This window comes from Oryctolagus cuniculus, chromosome 6 (genome assembly GCF_964237555.1).
Source record: "Oryctolagus cuniculus chromosome 6, mOryCun1.1, whole genome shotgun sequence".
NCBI lineage: Eukaryota > Metazoa > Chordata > Mammalia > Lagomorpha > Leporidae > Oryctolagus > Oryctolagus cuniculus.
In genome coordinates this window covers 48,784,756-48,803,579 of record NC_091437.1, presented here as the reverse complement: position 1 = coordinate 48,803,579, position 18,824 = coordinate 48,784,756, and the positions used below count along the sequence as shown (strand labels likewise).

The window sequence follows — 18,824 nt, the reverse complement described above, 5'->3', positions numbered from 1 at the left end:
GTTTTGACACACACAGTTGAATATGACAAGAAATCTTGGGTAAATATCATTATCTTAAAAGATTGCATCCAAATTGTACAGTTATCATTCACCCTTGTGTTAATCTTTAACATCTGTTCTGAAGAAAAAGAACACTTCTCAGCCTTATTAATTTTCATTGATCTGTACAAAAAGGAGGAATTCCTGAAGGGACAAACAAAACAAAACCCCAAGGAAAGGCAAGATTCCTTTTCACATTCCTCTGACATTTTAAAGAGAGAAAAACAAACCCATCATGGCACTTCAGTTGTTGAGTGAGAAAGTTTCTTGCAAATACAAACATAATAGTTTAAAAGGAACGCAGCTGCCTCTTGCCTTCTTCCCACTGTCAGCCTCCTCCCTCCAGACACACACACCCCGAACCCCCATGTCCCATGCCACCCGTATTGAATAATAAGTTGAGTTCTTCATGTTCAGAGTGGCAGAGACCCCTACACCAGAGGGCATTTCAGCAGCGTCCACTGAGAAAGAGGAAAGGCAATTTTTCAGCCAGGATAAGAGTGCCTAACCTAGGATGGAAAAGGGAGACAGGTTTTCTGTCTTGCTGTCTTAACTTTAGACGATGGCCCCCAACGCCCCTCCGCAACTCGCCCCAGCTCCCCCTAGCAAAAAGAAAAATAGAAAAAAGAAGAAAGAAAAAGACCAAAACAACATGTCACCACCCACCCCGCGGAATACATTCAAACCTGCCTAAGAAAGAAGGAAAGAAATAAAAGAGAGAAACAAATAATGCTCTTACATCGCTGCAGTTTTCACCCTGAAAGAAAAACATTCGTTGTTCCTACCTGCTGTGGGATTATGCTCTTGTCCTGCTCTCCTTTTCTCTGTCCACCTCCCACCCCCCCACTATAGAATTCCTCTCTCTCCAGCTAGGCAAAGCCATGTTCAAAGCCCCGGGTATAGCGGTCCGAAGCCGCACTTACCTCGGCCCCCTCTGGGCACAGGATCGCACAAGACCTGGGAAAAGTCTGCGAGAGGAAATCGTGGAGAGGCTGAAGCCGGCGCGAGTCCGCGAGTCCGGGCGCGCGGCGAGCGGAGCGCAGCGGCGTCCTCGCGCTGCCTCTCACTCACTCGGTCTGAGCCATCATGGACCCTGCGTGCTCCTTTGCTGAAGATTTCACACCCAAATTCGCTTCCCAATGTCCAATCTGCAGCTATACAACAAAAGATTTCTCTTTACCAAGACAGTAGTAATACGTCCCAGGGCAAACCGGATGTGAAATAGGCGGTGACTTCATGCCAGAGAGATTTTATTTTAGAAAGGAAGGTGGTACCAGCCTCTGGATCTGGAGACCAATCCGCCCATTTTTTATATGCAGCACAATTTAACTTGCACCGCTCTGGCCCTAATCCCCTTCTCTCTAGCTGCAGACTCAAATCCTTCCACAATCTGCTGCTAGCTTCCCTTTTGGAGAGGAGTGAGAATGGGGGAAGGAAGTGGAGAAAGGGTTAGAGACATGGAGACTGTATTGAGTAATTTTTCACACTTGCCATTTACAAACACCCTGTTTTCAGGTGTGCCCATTAAAAATACAACTGATCAATATAGCTGTCCTTGCTTTGATCAAATATTTAACCAATGCATGCATATGAATGAACGCAAGCTATGGAACAGGGAGGCGCAGGGTGCACAAGTGGAGCGCGCACGCTGCTCTCCCCCCTCGCTCACACACACTGGCACATGTATGTCAGAGTCAGTATCTGGCTGAGTTGCGTGTGGTGAGGACGGCAGGGAAGAGTTCTGGCCGGCTGGGAATTGGCCCCTGGATGCCAAGCGTCCCTCGCACTCCCTCAGGTAGTGAGTGCTCTCCACCCCACCTTCGTCTCCAGCTTGGAGGACAGCAGGAACTCGCTCCGGAACCGGGGATTTTGTCTCGGGAGGCACATGTCTGTCTGTGTATGCCTCCGTGGGGAAAACAGGCGCCTGCGACTCTGAATTATCCTGGGTTCCTGGTCGAAGGATACTTGAGTTTTAACAAATCGCCTTGATCATTTCTAGGTTGGAGAGTCATATCTCCTTGCCGGAGTCTTCCCTTTGCCTCAAATCCATCATTCTCGGATTTAGAAAAATGGGAGAGGGAGAAAGGAGGGATTTTTAGAAGCCAAACCAAGACCCGCTTCTGCTGCTTTTTTTTTTTTTTTTTTTTTTTTTTCCTTCGCCTCTGCCCTCTTCTACTACCCTCCCTGGAAGCTCTCCACCCACGAATAATTATACACTTAGGGAAGGGGCGTGTGTTTCAACATCAGTCTAACTAAATTTGCGAGGAGCCAGCGAGGAACGTGATTCCCTTTTGGATTTTGTGAATGGCTCCTTGTAGCACAGAGAGAGTGGGTGCTGCTTCCTGGGAGCGCATACTTGAAAACAGCTAATCTACGGGGAGCTGTCCCTTCAGCACGATCCCCCAGACTAGGCAGGAGGTGCTGAATAAATGGGGTGGCCCTGTCCATTCTTCTGGTGGGTAAGATCCGAGCTGTGGCAACCTCACTGACTATTTCCCTCAAGTGAACTTCTAGCAGAGGAGAGTTTTTGGATAGGGAAGGAACTTGGTGAAACCAAGTGAAAACCTAGATTAGTCCACAACTACTTTTGAGTGTTTGTGCAAGTGTTCCCTTCCTTTTGCTGCAGGGTAATCAGTTTACATGACTAAAACAACTCAGGTGACTGAAATGATAAGGATTTTAAAATTGAAGACCACTTTGATGGAAGGGGTTCGTTACCTTCTCACTTTGGATGTGAAATATTCCTGGGAAATGATTTGAGAGATGCATTTCTTCAATGGAGATTTGACTATCATCTTAGAAAACTGTTTCTGGACAGTATTTATTTAACTGTTCTTTTCAAACACAAGAATTACAAGTATGTTTGTAAAGATATCTGCCATTACTTCTCTATGTAACATTGCTCAATTTTTATTTACTTATCAATTCATTTTCATATTTATTGAGCAGTTTTAAGAAAAACTTTGAAGTCGATTTAACAATTATTTTCTTGCCTTTCTCTATACACTGCAACTCTATAATTTTCTTTTAACAAAAATCAATAGTTATAAAGATGTAATATTTTATTCTTTGCAGTTCCTTTCAGCCTCCTCTACACACTGATCTCATAAGTAGTGTCATGCAAACTCTGCCAATTATGGTTTTGCCAATAATGACAGAAACTTTATTATTGAAACCATGGTCTGAAAACAATGTCCATCACATCTTGCTTCATACTAAAAATGTTATGCTGCAATGCAAAAAGATATGATGGTACAGCATTTCCAGAGATCTCTAAAAAAGTAAATGGGGGCTCATAATATTTATATGGGAGTAGAAATGCATGCTGTGGTTCTATTTAAAATACAATACTTACAAAGGAGATTTTGCTAGATTATTTCCTGTGTAGATCATATTGTAGTGTATATGAGATTTTTCCTAAAGTTCATGTCAATATGTATTATGAAAAAGCATGCATTTTACAATTTATTTTATGGAATAAATGAGCTAATCTTTTAATTCAATTTCCCATGAACTTTTTGAAATATCCATATGTATTCATATATACATATATGAATTTGTTCTAGTGCATCTGCTTTTAATAAACTGAGTACTAAAATATTGACAATTTGACTACATAAAAATAGTAATAGTATTCTAAATTACGAATGTGTATAATTTTCCATCTGAGATGTCATTAACATATGCACATATTACCAGAGATTACATTCAAGAAATTATTGACAAAGATGTAATCTACTTTATATAGTCTTGTTATGTTGATTCTTTGAGATAATTTTTGACATTCTTTTTTCTTTTCCCACAATAAACCACTTTAAAATATAGGCATATCTGTTTAATTAAGTTCTTTAAGTACTAATACCCATGAGTCTTAGTATTCTTTTTTAAAATATTTATTTATTTACTTGAAAGTCAGAGTTACATAGACAGAGAAGGAGAGGCAGAGAGAGAGAGAGAGAGGGAGAGAAAGAGAAGTCTTCCATCCACTGGTTCACTCCCCAATTGGCTGCAATGGTTGGAGCTGTGCCAATCCGAAGCCAGAAGCCAGGAGCTTCTTCCAGGTCTCCCATGTGGGTGCAGGGCCCAAGCACCTGGGCCATCCTCCATTGCTTTCCCAGGCCATAGCAGAGAGCTGAATTGGAAGTGGAGCAGCTGGGACTCGAACCCCCGTCCTTATGGGATGCTGACACTGCAGGCAGCGGCTTTACCCACTATGCCACAGCACCAGCCCCTTAGTATTCTTGAAGTGTCTCTTGATGCCAAATGATGAACTTCCCAATTAATATAAGTTTTTGAATTTAATTCTCAAAGCAAATCCATATGCTAATTTCTCTTAACATATCTGTTTTCAAATCATTCAATAAGTTATGATTTAGAGGGATTAAGACTTGCCCAAGGTCATACAGCTGGTGAATATCTATGCTAAAATACAAACACGGATCTCTGCCTTCAAAGCTTTTTTTTTTTTTTTTTTTTTTTTTTTTTTGACAGGCAGAGTGGACAGTGAGAGAGAGAGAGAGAGAGAGACAGAGAGAAAGGTCTTCCTTTGCCATTGGTTCACCCTCCAATGGCCACCGCGGCCGGCGCGCTGCGGCCGGCGCACTACGCTGAGCCGATGGCAGGAGCCAGGTACTTATCCTGGGCTGGCCTGGAAGAGGGGCAACCGGGACAGAATCCGGCGTCCCGACCGGGACTAGAACCCGGTGTGCTGGCGCCGCAAGGCGGAGAATTAGCCTAGTGAGCCGTGGCGCTGGCCCAAAGCTTTCTTGAACACACGCCTATGTTACTATATTACTATGAGGTTATGACTCAAAATGTTTTTCATACATTTTATATACATGCTTGACTATCTTTCTATCAGTCATATAAAACCTGTGTGAATATTTGTATTATTTACTCATTACTGGAGTCTTTCTTTTGATGAACAAGTGCTTCCAACTTCAACATAATGTCAGGCTCCCTTTAGTATTGCAGAAGTTTATGCTATTTTATCTTGTCTCCCGAGGCTAGTGGCCAAGACCCTCTTAACAGTTTCTAATTCTTGGCAGAAGGGATTTGAGGTCAAACCCAGGACCAGGGATCCTGGGGAGGCCTAATAGCTCTATCTCCAGTGTTGCAGTCTGGTACATTTTGCTTTTTCTGTCAATTTTAAATGGCATGAAGCCCTGACCTAATTGAAGAAGTGGCACTGATTCTATTCAACAGAAAAATGTTTTTACTTCCTCCAACTACATGTGAACCAAATGAGAAAAAAATAGCAAGAGTGTTCTCATTTATTTAGTGAGAAATTTTTTTATCCCATACAAAACAGTTTGAAGTGAAGGGGAAGAAGTAAATAAAAATAGTAAAATATCAAATAAGTTTCAGCTGAAACCAAGAATAAAGTGATTTTAATATGTATTTGAGTGGCTCAGATACATACACTGAAAGTGTATTTTCCTGTTAACAAACTGTGAAACATGAATACCAACATGCAACAATAAATGTACAAGGTGCAGTTGAATATGAATTTACTTATGTTTATGTACATTTAAATGAATAATAATATGGAACATTTCATTATATGCATTAAACTATTCCCATTTTTCTGATTCCTCTGTAAATAATACAGACCATATATCCAGAAAGATATCCCTCCTTTGACAATTGATTCTGAATGAGTAGCTCAGTTGAGAAAAGGAATAGTAATATGATTCAAGAAATAGAGTACTCCTGTACATTCAGGTAGATGCCATTGTCATCTGAGTTACTCAGAAAAATTATTTTCCCTGGCTAGAGGTTCTGTGTGACGTCTCAGCATACTGATAGATGTGATAAGATATTAAAAACAACAATAAACATTTTCTTTGTATTTGATCCATAAGTATCTGATACTCTAATCAGACTTTCAAGCTGTTGTGTCAAACACTTTTACATATCACAAGGATTCTGTATTTTTTTTCTTAGTCTTTTCAGAAATAGAACACAGGGGAGCATGGCATAATAAATCATCATGGGTGTTTGCATATTTAAAGTCACTGATGCTTAATAGGTGGGTGGCCAAGAATAGGTTATTGAAATTTCCTGAATCTCAGTTTCTGAGGTTTTCAAAGGAGGTTCCGAAGCTTTATAAGCTACTTGTGTCATTATGTGGGAAAATGCTTGTGAATCTCATGGCCCTCAAATGTGACATCTAATAGATAGCTGATGTATGCTGGTTTCCTTTTCTCTCATTTTCATACCACAAATTATTTTTTCACAGAATTTTAGTGCCTTATTTACAATATATTCATGTAACTCTGAATACTGAGAATATTTCTCACATTTTGCATAGGATATAACTGAAGAATATGATTAACTGTTATCAGATAAGATACTGACAAAACTCTCATACCACAGTAATCCTAGGTCCATGTTCTTATTTCTAAAATCTTCTTAGAAACAGAATGATTCTCACTGCATGTGATTTAGGTGTGGAGTATTTTACATATACTCCAAACCAGGAATGTTTGAAGAGTATAATTCAAGACAGATATAGCCACAAGAAATGCTCCAACCACAGCCAGTATAGCCAACCATAGACCCCCCTAAAAGAGTCACTTGCAATGCTATTTCCCCATAGTACTTAAGAAGGATACAATAGATATCCGACAATAAAATTTGAGGGTAATTCAAAATGTTTGTGGAAAGATTAGTTCATTTTGGTGCAAGATTTTGAAGTCCATATACAGCTTTTTTCCTAATATGCATTTTTCCATAAATTTTTAGTGGAAATATATATATATATGCCAGAAAACATATATATGTAGATATGTACATATATATATGTATTTATGCCAAAGTCAACTTCATAGTTATGTAACTAGGACACTATCCAGTTTTCCTGTGTTGGCATTTTCAGTATATCTGCAACTGACATGTAACCCAGATTCACCCATTTTCTTTCAAAAACATTTTTTCCATGGATGTCAAATCCACCCACCCAAGCAGGTGACTGCATACATGTTTAGAGATAGGGGAAATGATAATCAGCTGGTGATTAGGAGCAATTATTTACTTTCAAATCAAAATAAAATATCCATAATCTTTAAAATTTTGAATATGAGTTTTTGACTCTGTAGATGCAATTGGTAATTATAATGATGTTGTAAGGGAGATGAGAAAATGAACATAATACATTAAAGGCTGTCATAACTCAAAATTATATATGTTACAATGCTACATCCTATGTGACTTGATTATGGAAACGTATCTTCTGTTTTTGTGGCAGTAATTAAGATATTCAGGATGGATATGTATTTCCTTTTGTGTACTTAAGGTGTGTGTGTTTGTGTGTGTATATATATGTATATATATCCATTTTAATCCATAAAAATACATATTTACTTCTGTCATCTTTAAGGGAACAGAATTAATAGATATTCAATCAATAATGTTTAGTAAGTAGTTGGCAGGCAAAAAGGAAGGCCTGAGTTAGGAAATCAATTTAGAAAAATTGCTTATCAAATGTAACAAAAAGCAATAGATATGTTAATACCAAGAAAATGCATTTAGTTCAACAGGATCTTTGGATATCATTGGGATATGCCCAATTTAAAACATTTGAAGAGTTTAAAGTAACACATCCTGTTGGACAGCTACATTTACGTATTTGTTTGAAATCGTAAAACACAAAAAAGTGACAACAACATTAAGGCTGCATTTAAAAAATCATTCCTCATGGCCACAGGATTTGTGTAAAGTATATGAAACAGAAGGATTTGCTAGAACAAAGATCAAGAATTAAGACACTAATGCCCCATCTGTTCAATAGCTCCCAGTTCTTAATGTTTACAATAATTGTGTGTTGAGGAATGAAATGAAAACAATTTTGTGGTTACAAATGCATTTCTTCATTATGGTTAAACATAAATATATCAAAATGTAACTAATGCCCTGTGTTAAATGTATAAAATGGAACTAATTAGATTATTTTACTATAATTCATAACTATAGAAAAGAACCTCTTAATGTAAACCATTTCCAATTTGGCTTCTAATAATATTCGATATGATTTTTTTAGAGAAAATTTCATGACAGAAAGAGACAGAGAAACAGAGCACTTACATGTAGAAGGGTGAACGAAAGAGTTTTAAAGGTGAGTGATAATCACTTTTGAGTATTTATTTATGAAACAATAATAAACACAAGCTAATTTCAGAAATGTAGATGGTTCCCCATGGGATCTTGTGGGTTGGCCTAGAAAGCATTGCTCTAGATGAGTAAAAAGATACATCTGAAATCATATAGCCCAAGGCAAACTTAACAAACAGAATCAAGATGACAAATGAGGATATATTTCCTTGTCCTATACTTCAACTGCTTATAAAAATGACAGCACAAGATTGCCTTTGAGAGACATAAAGTGAGATTTGGATTGACTGAACTTGCTGCTTGTCACTATTCACATTCAATATTAGAATTTCAACATAGAGTAGATGAGAAAATGAACTTCAAAATCACACTCTCTCTCCTCTTAGAAGATAGTAGCTTTTAATTATGAGTTATAATATACTAGACACTGCACCAGTATTTTTTTCTTCACATAATTTTTATAATTGCATTTTCACAATATGCAATGATTTTTGCAGAGAAAGAACCAAGGCTCAGAAAAGATAGAGACTAACAGAATCTATCAGGATTTGAACTTAGGCATGGATTTTGTGACTTCTAAAACTTTGGATTATAAATTTGTGAAGTTATGTAAATCTCTTCCACAAAGCCTGAAAGTAAAACTGTGATGAGAGACTTGTAAAGCTATTTCTGACCATAAATTTTGCAAAACAAAATTTGATTATTATAAATTGTTAAAGGTTAAATATTTAATTTAGGGAAGCAGTCTGACATAATGAAATGTAGTTTAAAATATTCTTGGAAATTGAATTAAAGGATCAGTTTATTGTGTATAAAAAATTTGAGGGTTGCTGGCGCCGTAGCACAGTAGGTTAATCCTACGCCTGCGGCGCCAGCATCCCATATGGGCACCAGTTCTAGTCCCAGCTGCTCCTCTTCCAATCCAGCTCTCTGCTATGGCCTAGGAAAGCAGTGGAAGATGGCCCAAGCGCTTGGGCCCCTGCACCCGCATGGTAGACCAGGAAGAAGCTCCTGGCTCCTGGCTTCCGATTTGCACAGCTCCGGCCATTGCGGCCATTTGCAGAGTGAACCAATGGGAGGAAGACCTTTCTCTCTCTCTCTCCCTCTCACTGTCTGTAACTCTACTTCTCAAATAAATAAACAAAATCATTAAAAAAGAAAAAAGACAATTAAAACTTAAAAAAAAAGATAAACACCAAGAACAGTATTCCAAGGTACATTTCAAAAAAAAAAAAAAATTTGAAAACCATGAATACAAGGGGTCTTCAAAAAGTGAAGGAAACTGTGTATTTTGAAAATACTCGGTGTTAATTTCAAAATCTTTGCAGCCAAAATTCAATTTTTCACAAACTTTTTGAAATATCTTCACATTCAAGAAATGGATTTTGAGGCAGGCCTTTTACTGTTAAATTTTTAAAAATTGATTTTAGGTTGGGCATTCTGGCTCAGCGGGTTTAACCATTGCTTGGGTCACCTGCATCTCATCATCTCAACTTGCCATCTCTGTGTCATCCTGCCTTTAAAATAAATGAATAAAAACAAAATTTTTTAAAAAAATTTCTTCATTTTCCTTGAAAGGAGAGAAAGAGAGAGGGAGAGGGAGAGAGAGAGACTTTCCATTTCCTGATTCTCTCCCTAAATGCAAACAACAAAGCTAGGAGCCCCAAATTTAACCTGCATCATCTCTAAAATGGTGACAGCAATGCAAGAACTTCAGCCATCGTCTACTGCCTCCCAGGGTGCACCTTTGCAGGAAGGAATCCCAAGTAGAGAGCCAGGTCTCAAATTAGGCACTCCTATATGGAATTCAATATCATAAGCCATGTCTTAATCACTTTGCCCAGACACCAGAAACATTAATCTTGAACTTTTTCCTCTCTGTCAATTATTTACTGTTTGACTACTTAACTTCTCTAAACTTAAGTTTCTTTATTTCTAATAGGAGATTAGTAATTTCATTTTATAAGGCATATTGATAGTATCTGCAAAGGAATTAACAAATTTAAAAATCCTGGAGGTTATGACTATTATAGGCATTTTTACTGCTGATCTGTGATAACAAATAATGTTTCATAAAGTATATTTTAGTTTTTCAAATATTAAAATTAAAGTTTTATATATATACCATCAATTCAATTGATACTATGCATTTGAACCAACACACTCATTCAAAATTTATCAAATAGAAGATTGACCATATTTTTAATCATATATTTGTTGCTTGAGTCAAGAAACCCTTGGCCTTTGCAGGAAAATTGAATTGATTATTTCAGAGAATTTTGAGTCAGCAGGTGTTAAGTTATAAGTTACAAAATGGCTGAAGCTACTGCAAATCTCAACCATAATGCCAAGGCAAGAGGTGAAGAACTCTTTATCCAACTTCTGCTTAACTGTCTTACCAACAAGACAATTTAAGATTAATGAAAAAAATTGAATGACTTAATATTAGAGTCAAATAAAATGGAATACAAAATATATGGAATAAAAAGTAATGAATAAATAAGAGTCTAAGAGAAATTACCTATTCAAGCTATGTCTTCTGCTTCTACTGAGTAGATACTGCTGAGGCAGAAGCAGTTCACAAAATTTCAGAAGAAAGCATCAAAAGAAAAGCAATTTGTTTTCTTTTCAGCAAATTTTGAAATTGAAAACCAACTTCAATTAGAGCAGATAAAAGATTAAGAGAGATTCTTTTGGAGGTCCATCTTTTATACCATTTTTAAAGACATTTAACACGTTTTTGCTTGTTTGTGTTTTATTTTTGTGGGAGTATTTTAGCAGTCAACTTTACTCCATGATGAAAGAAGTAAGTCATATCAATGACCCCAAACTCATGTACCAACACAAATATCAACTATTAAGTAGAAATATAAAATATTATTACATTGAAAATCAACAGAATTTTTATTTTCTTGAAAAATTTTTTAAAATTGTTTATTACTTATAAAGCAGAGAGGGAGACAGAGGACAGAAAGCGAAAGTGAGAGAGAAAGCTCCCATCCATTGGTTTACTCCCGCAAACACCAGCAATGTCCTGGACTGAGCCAGAGCCAAAACCAGGACCTGAGTTAGTCAAAGGAACCCATTAACTTGCTCTACTACTGTTGTTTCCCACAGTTTGCATTGTCAGGAGGTTCAGCCATGAGCCAGACTTGGGCATTAAATCCAGGTACTCTGATATGAGATGTTAGCCAGCATTTTAATCACTAGATTAAATGTCCACCCTACAGTTCTTTATATACATCAATGTGAATTAATGGTGTGCTTACATTTTTTCTAAAACATCAAAGTAGAAAAAAGCTAGAATATAGACATACTGTCTGAATGTGACTTAACCAGACTTCTGTTATTATTAACTCTGTGAACCAGTCTTTGGTGACCTTGAGAGACCTGATACCTCTAGGAAAACTAGCTTTTTCATATATTGAACTGTCCTAAGTTAGTCTGACAGCCATATGTTTAAATCATGATTTCAGTGCCTAGAGAAATTTCTGTCAGGCTCCCGACAAGTCAGCAAATTCAGTAGACTTGCCCTGTGGCTTTGGAGGAATATGGCTGGGGAAGGTCAGTCAAGGTTCAGAAAGTCTTTGTCAAAGGTTGAAAGAGGGCTTGAATGCAAGCCCTTTTCCCAACAGAATGGCATCTGTTTCCCATGTAAACAGTCATAGAAGGCTCCATAAATTACCAGAAACAAAAAATCCATTGTAAAACGTGGCCCACTCTCCTCACCTTTCCTGAAATCACTTTGTACTCAGATGCTGGGCAATATATAAGAACAAGTGAAAATTCAAAAGTAAAAACAGAATGAGTTCCCTCCCTAGAACTTCACTATATAAATGTAGAGAGAAAAAAAGAGCATTATAGGATTAAGTTTGTTTAAATCAGTTATAGTAGCTTCTCTATTACAGTGCATAGGTGAAGTGGTTAATGTGGTTATAAATTTAAAGTTGTAGTCCTAGGTTTTCTTATCATTTCATTGAAATATAATTGCTTTCATCTGGTTTCCAAATCCAAGTTCAAAGTTGGGATTTCCTCACTTAGGTAGCACCCTTTATTAAAGGGCATGCCTGCTTACACCCACTAGTTTCATTTTCTCAATTCAATATTTAGAACTAAAAGATAGATATGTAGTTATATAAATATGTAGGTACTTACCAGTATTTACTGTCTTAGAGTTTAGATAATTTATTTCATTCAAAAATTAAGTAAATATACTTGATAACCTAATCAGATTGTTTGGGGGCTGATTAAATTCATTCAAAAGTTCTCTGTTAATATAAGCACAGTTATCAAGATTTATTTTGAAGAATGGGGAGTTGAGGCATAGATGTTTATCTACTATATGTAACAAATACATATGAAGCTGTAATAAATAGAACTCAGTATTTCTGGCATGGAAATAGTTGCACAGTTATAAACACAATTAGGAATACAGAAACAGACTCAATATATGAGGAGTTTTATATGTAAAAGCTGTTTTCTAAACCATGGTCAAAGTAATTTATTATTTAACACATGGAACAGGATTGTATGCCATAGGTTAAAATAAAACAAAAATCAAACAAACAAAAAACCCTTAGTTTCACACCTCCAGGTGGACATAAAACCAGATCCCCAATGAATAAAGGAAACTACAAATATTCTATATATCAATTAATAACAAAAACTACAGTGGATGAAATGATAGGACAATAAGAATTTCTTACAAATTGTCAAAAACTTGGGTACTAGAACTGAACTGTAGTTGAAACCCAGTAAAGACAAATTAAAACATTATGCTTTGATTATTGGATTAATAAAATATTTTAAATGATTGATAGTATTGATTATTCATCTGAATTAGTAATAATTAAGCAGCTAATATGTTAGCAGATATCAAACAATAAAAACATATAAAATTAACGTCAATATCTTATTCCTAGGAATAAATTCTCTCTCTCTCTCTGTCTCTCTCTCTCTATATATATAATCTTAATAAATTATGAAAGGGTATGTATAGAAAGAAGTTTATTATAAGATTATCTGAATGCATGAGATTAAAAGTATCATTTTCAAAATTTTTATTTATTTATTTTCATTTTATTTGAAAGAGACATCCACACAAAAAGAGATGGAGATCTTCCATCCACAAGTTCATTCCTCAAATATCTATGACAGTCAGGACTGGGGCAGGCTCATTCCTCAAATATCTATGACAGTCAGGACTGGGGCAGGCTGAAGTTAGGAGCCCAGAATTCAATCAGGGCTCCCATGTGGTTGACAGGGACCCAAGGACTTGAGCTGCCATCTACTGCATCTCAGGGTGCAGTTTAGCAGAAAGTTGGATTTGGAAGTAGAAGAGCTACAACTTGAGCCAGTCACTCTGATGGGGTGTCCCACGGAGCAATTTAACCACAGGTCCAAATATCTGCCCCGAAGATATCAAAAATGCTCAAAAATAGAGGAATGGTTGAATGAATTTTGAAATTTAAAACAATTTATGACATTATATGAATTGTCTTTTAAAATGAAGTAAATCTTTATCCCTTGATACAAAAAGATGCCTATAAAGTATTACTGACTCAAAAAACAGAGATATAAGTAGTATGATTGCTATCTCACAAAATACATATAATATAGAAAATATAACACAGATATAAACTGCCACAGACTTCAGATACACAAGCCATCAGGGATTATCTTTTTGGTTTTATCTTTTTCATGTGTTATGATTTTTTGTGAGCTTGTATACCTTTGGTTAAATGGTTTATAAAATAGCAAAAAGAAAAATAAGATGACTTAGATTCTTCAAAATAGAAGAAATGAACTAATGACACAGTGTCACATAAAATAGGAAAAATCTGACCTGTAGGTTTACAAAAACAGGTTTGTTATAATTATCACCCAGGAAGAGTTGGATTCTCAAAATTCCTAAGATTTCATTCACTTGTGAAAGTTGAAGAGGAAGTGGCAACTTAGTGTTAGAAGCTCACACTAACTTTCTTTGCTTGGTTTTTCTTCCTAATTATATAATCATACATGAGCAACAGTTCTGTTCAGAAATAAGATGCTTAATTCAGAATCTTAGGCACTCCTCCAATATTGTGCTATAGATGTATTGTAAATTTCACAACAAATTACTGAAAGCAAAAATTGTTAATCAACTGAAGAGATATGGTTGAGTAAGAGAGAATCTCTGGTACATGCTGTAAAAATCAGATCATATTTTCGGTATTACCAGTATGAAAACTTAGAGGCACTTCTGCTTTTGGTTTCAGGGACAAATCATTTTGTGCCTGTAAATACCCTAGGGGGCATATGTTTAAGTATGTTAGCATCACATTGATGGGAACCAGAAAACTTCCCCTACTTCTTTCTCTGTACTCTTCGCAACTCTCCACTAGTCACGTAATTCTCTTATCCCTGTGTTGAAGGACATGTAAGTCTGACACTGTGATTTTGCATAGTTATGCACATAAGGGATTCCAAAGGATGGCCTTTTCTCTCATTTGCAAATGTTCATTCTTACAGAGCTTTAGCAAGGAGAGTATGTTTTAAAATAGAGAATTAATTTAAATGTCAAGTTCCTTTGATATCACCCTTACAAAATGTACCATTTCAATTCAGTGCTTATGGAGACATAAATAGTTAAATTTACAGTTTAAAAAAAAAAACTGTAACTCTTTTTGCATCTTTGTGCAAAGAAAGAAAACAATTCTGCCAAATAGGAATGTGAATATATATTTTGGATACCTATCTTTGCACTTGTTGAAAATATATCTTTTTGTTTAAAAAGTAGAAAAAATCATGTTCAATTACTGATAATTATTCCTTGTTTATGTACAAGTGGAGGTATGTCAGAGCAATTTCAAGCAAATATAGATTTATGTCCTAGCTCAGCCGATTACTGAGCTAAGATACTTGACATGTCTTTATCTCCGATTTTTCACTTGACAATTAGGGGTAATAACCACTTCATATATTTTTGTATAAAATCTGAATTACATAGTTAGATAAAGTGCTTTGTACAATGTCACTCACATGATACATTCTCAGTAAAGTATTCTAAAATGATACAGACCAGGTGTTTATTATAATTAATAGTATTATTATCTGTATCATAAAAAACCTCTCTGAGATGCAGCACAGTTTCTGTATAGTCATGCTAGAAATCAATAATCCAAGGGAAACTTCATTGTAGGTACATTACAGTATTTTTTCAGGAAATATTCTGTGTCACCATTACTTGAGAATTTACAAAAGAGCCATGTAAGTGCCACACATCGAGGAACATGCATCTTTCTGAATAGATTGTAATTCAATTTAGAATTCCAATAGTTTTAATTTTAATATGTTATATAATACATAATAATCCATATAATATGTAATAAATTCATTTTAGTTATGTTACTTATGTAATATAATTTTAATTATTTTATATGCTTTAAATATAATATATAATTTTCTTATAAGGTATAATATAATTTTAGATATTTTACTTTTAAGTTATAATTTATGATTGAATTGATGAATTCAAGATGTTCTAGGAGAAATGATACTAATGTGTATTTGAGAGCAGCTATTATAAGTCCGAGACAACTCTAGTCTAAGAATTACAGTATACTCATGAAAATTAGAAAGATCCAGGTGATAAGAACACTGATATTAGATAAAACAGAATGCGCTATACCTTCTTTACTTGGATCCATAGGCAAAAATATGCTAATGTTGCACTTTGCAATTTACTTATGATTCCCGTCCCAATCACCATTTCTTCATGGAATACTAATGGTTATATTTGATTTTGTAGAAATTATGTAAGAACATTATTTCACTATACATCAAGAGATATATTCATTATGGATAGAGCAAAAAAACTTACTGAACAATTTGAAAACTTGGCAACTTAGGTTTCTACTGAAATAAAAACTTCTTTGATCTTGAGCCCATAAATAGAAATTGACAATATTTAAAACTATGTGAGAAACATTCACAGCCTCAAGGTATTACAGCCTGATTATTACAAACACCAGTAGTAGTCATTTACATGAGGGAATTTTTCTCAGTTCAATCATGCTTTAACTTCCCCTGCTAGGTTTAATATTTCTAAGTGCTTCAGAGGATAACCAGTTCTCCACTCTCATTGGAAAGGATTATTTGACTACTCTCCATCTGCTTGACTTAAGGAGACAGGCCTGATAAACGATAGCTGTCCCATGAACAATTTCAGAGGCTCTGCTTGTGGTTTGTGGGGTGAAGTAGGGGTTATTGGCTCTGGATTAGGAGAACTTGAGTTTCCTTACTCATTAATATCAGATTGTAAGTTCCATGATAGCAGGAGCACACAGAGCAAATGAACAGAATTAGAGTTATACACAAGATTGAATTTTAAAAAGCAAAGTAGACATTGAGTGGCAATGCAAGTGCTAAAGGGAATTGCTTCCTGGAAAAAAATCTCCATGTTTATCTAGTGTTTCTACACATTCTATGAGCAGCAACACTGACTACCATTATTCCACATTAACTTTTCAAGAATGTTTTAGTATTAAGCAGCCTTGGAAGATAGCAAGCCTCCCTCCAGAACAGTGAGCAGGTTTGCTTTACATGTTTGAAAGATAGAGGTAACTGTTTTCTGAAGCAAAGAGCAAGCACAATCACTTCTTATAATACTTGGGTTCACCAAAGTAAGGATTCTTTTCATAGAGTGAATCTTATTCCATGTGTAGGTGTCATCTGGTCCTCTTTATGATGACATGTGAGAAGTGGGGTAAGAGTCACTGATGCAAACATGATGTGCCTTGAATAACAGGGTCCTTTGTTTGGGGCCCAGGAGGCTCATGTCTTCTGCCAGGAATCATGAAACTGCAGCAGGACAAAGGGTTAGCTTGCAAGTAAAGTGTTATACACTTTATAGTTCTTACAGAACGTAGAGAAACAAATTGATGTAGAAGATAAAGCACTCAAGAAGGGAAAAAGGGTTTTTAAAATGCCTTTCCTTTTTGTTTAATAAAGGTTTACTTAGTATTAATTCATTTATCTACATACTGAGCACTTTGCTGTGGCAGGTATTATTCAAAGTGCTAAGAGTACAGAACTGATTATGACTGACACTTTTCTGCATGCTATCCACTGAGCAGAAACAAAATCAAAGATGTGAATAAATACACACACGCACACACACACATATATGTATATATTAATTACAGATGGTTATAAATTCTATGATGCTAAACAAAAAGGATAGGCCAATGAGAAAGCTTCTTTTACTAGGGTGATGAAGGAAGTTCTTTCTAAAGTGATAACATTTGAGATAGAGTCCGACCTGTAGAAATTAGGGGAAAGGACATTCCACAAGTCCAAGAAAAGGAGAGGTTGTGTGAGAGAGTGATGAAGGGAAAATTGTGGGAGAGAAATAGAGATAGAGAACATAATAGAGATCCTGAGGATTGTACAAATTTCATTCTTTTCTTATTTTTTAAACTTTTATTTAGTAAATATAATTTTCCAAAGTACAGTTTATGGATTACAATGGCTTTCCCCCCCATAACTTCCCTCCCACCCGCACCCCTCCTATCTCCTGCTCCCTCTCCCATTCCATTCACATCAAGATTCATTTTCAATTATCTTTATATACAGAAGATCAGTTTAGTATATATTAAGTAAAGATTTCATCAGTTTGCACCCACACAGAACATAAAGTGAGCACTAGTTATAGCATTAATTCACATTGGACAACACATTAAGGACAGAGATCCCACATGAGGAGTAAGTACACAGTGAGTCCTGTTGTTGACTTAACAATTTGACACTCTTGTTTATGGCATCAGAAATCTCCCTAGGCTCTAGTCACGAGTTTCCAAGGCTATGGAAGCCTCTTGAGTTCGCTGACTTCGATCTTATTGAGACAATGTCATAGTCAGAGTGGAAGTTCTCTCCCCCCTTCAGAGAAAGGTACCTCCTTCTTTGATGGCCTATTTTTTTTTTTCCAGAGTGTCTTGGCTTTCCATGCCTAAAATACTCTTATGGGCTTTTCAGCCAGATCTGAATGCCTTAAGGGCTGATTCTGAGGCCAAAGTGCTGTTTAGGACATCTGCCATTCTATGAGTCTGCTGTGTATCCCACTTCCCATGTTGAATCATTCTCTCCCTTTTTTATTCTATCAGTTATTATTCGCAGACACTAGTCTTGTTTGTGTGACCCCTTTGACTCTTAGACCTATCAGTGTGATCAATTGTGAACTGAAATTGATCACTTGGACTAGTGAGATGGCATTGGTACATGCACCCTTGATAGGATTGTATTGGAATCCCCTGGCACATTTCTAACTCCACCATTTGGGGCAAGTCCAATTGAGCATGAAACAGAAATGTTACTTCAACATAATGAGTGAGCCATTTTCTTCTAAAGGGCTACTTGGATAAATTTGACTATTTGTATAGGAGCCAGGTTATACCAGAAATTTTAGACTGCATTAAGACAGTCTGATGGGTTAGATGCCATCAATTTTCTTTTATGAAGTTCAATTGGCACATTTTCCTCATTATTTTTAAATCAGGATGTTTACTGATGCCGTGAATAATCTGAAAGCAAGGAATACATTTACATTATCCTATGAAGGTATTTGGATTTCTAAAACAAAATGAGGGAAAAATGTCTTTACATAAAAAAAAATCTGGAAAACACAACAGAATATA

At 36.0% G+C, this 18,824-nt stretch overlaps 1 protein-coding gene across 2 annotated transcripts in view; it reads right to left on the bottom strand.

Annotated features, from left to right (window-relative positions):
* The window catches only part of GABRA1 (gamma-aminobutyric acid type A receptor subunit alpha1), a 57,249-nt gene extending 55,730 nt beyond the window's left edge, over nucleotides 1–1,519 (bottom strand). Inside the window, exon 1 of one of the 2 annotated variants that reach the window (XM_070075056.1) lies at nucleotides 963–1,519. The gene's annotated coding sequence lies outside the window, so the exon portion shown is untranslated. The remainder of the gene's footprint in view (nucleotides 1–962) is intronic. The other variant, XM_002710356.5, reaches the window with a different exon arrangement.
* Between the last annotated feature and the right edge of the window lie 17,305 nt (nucleotides 1,520–18,824).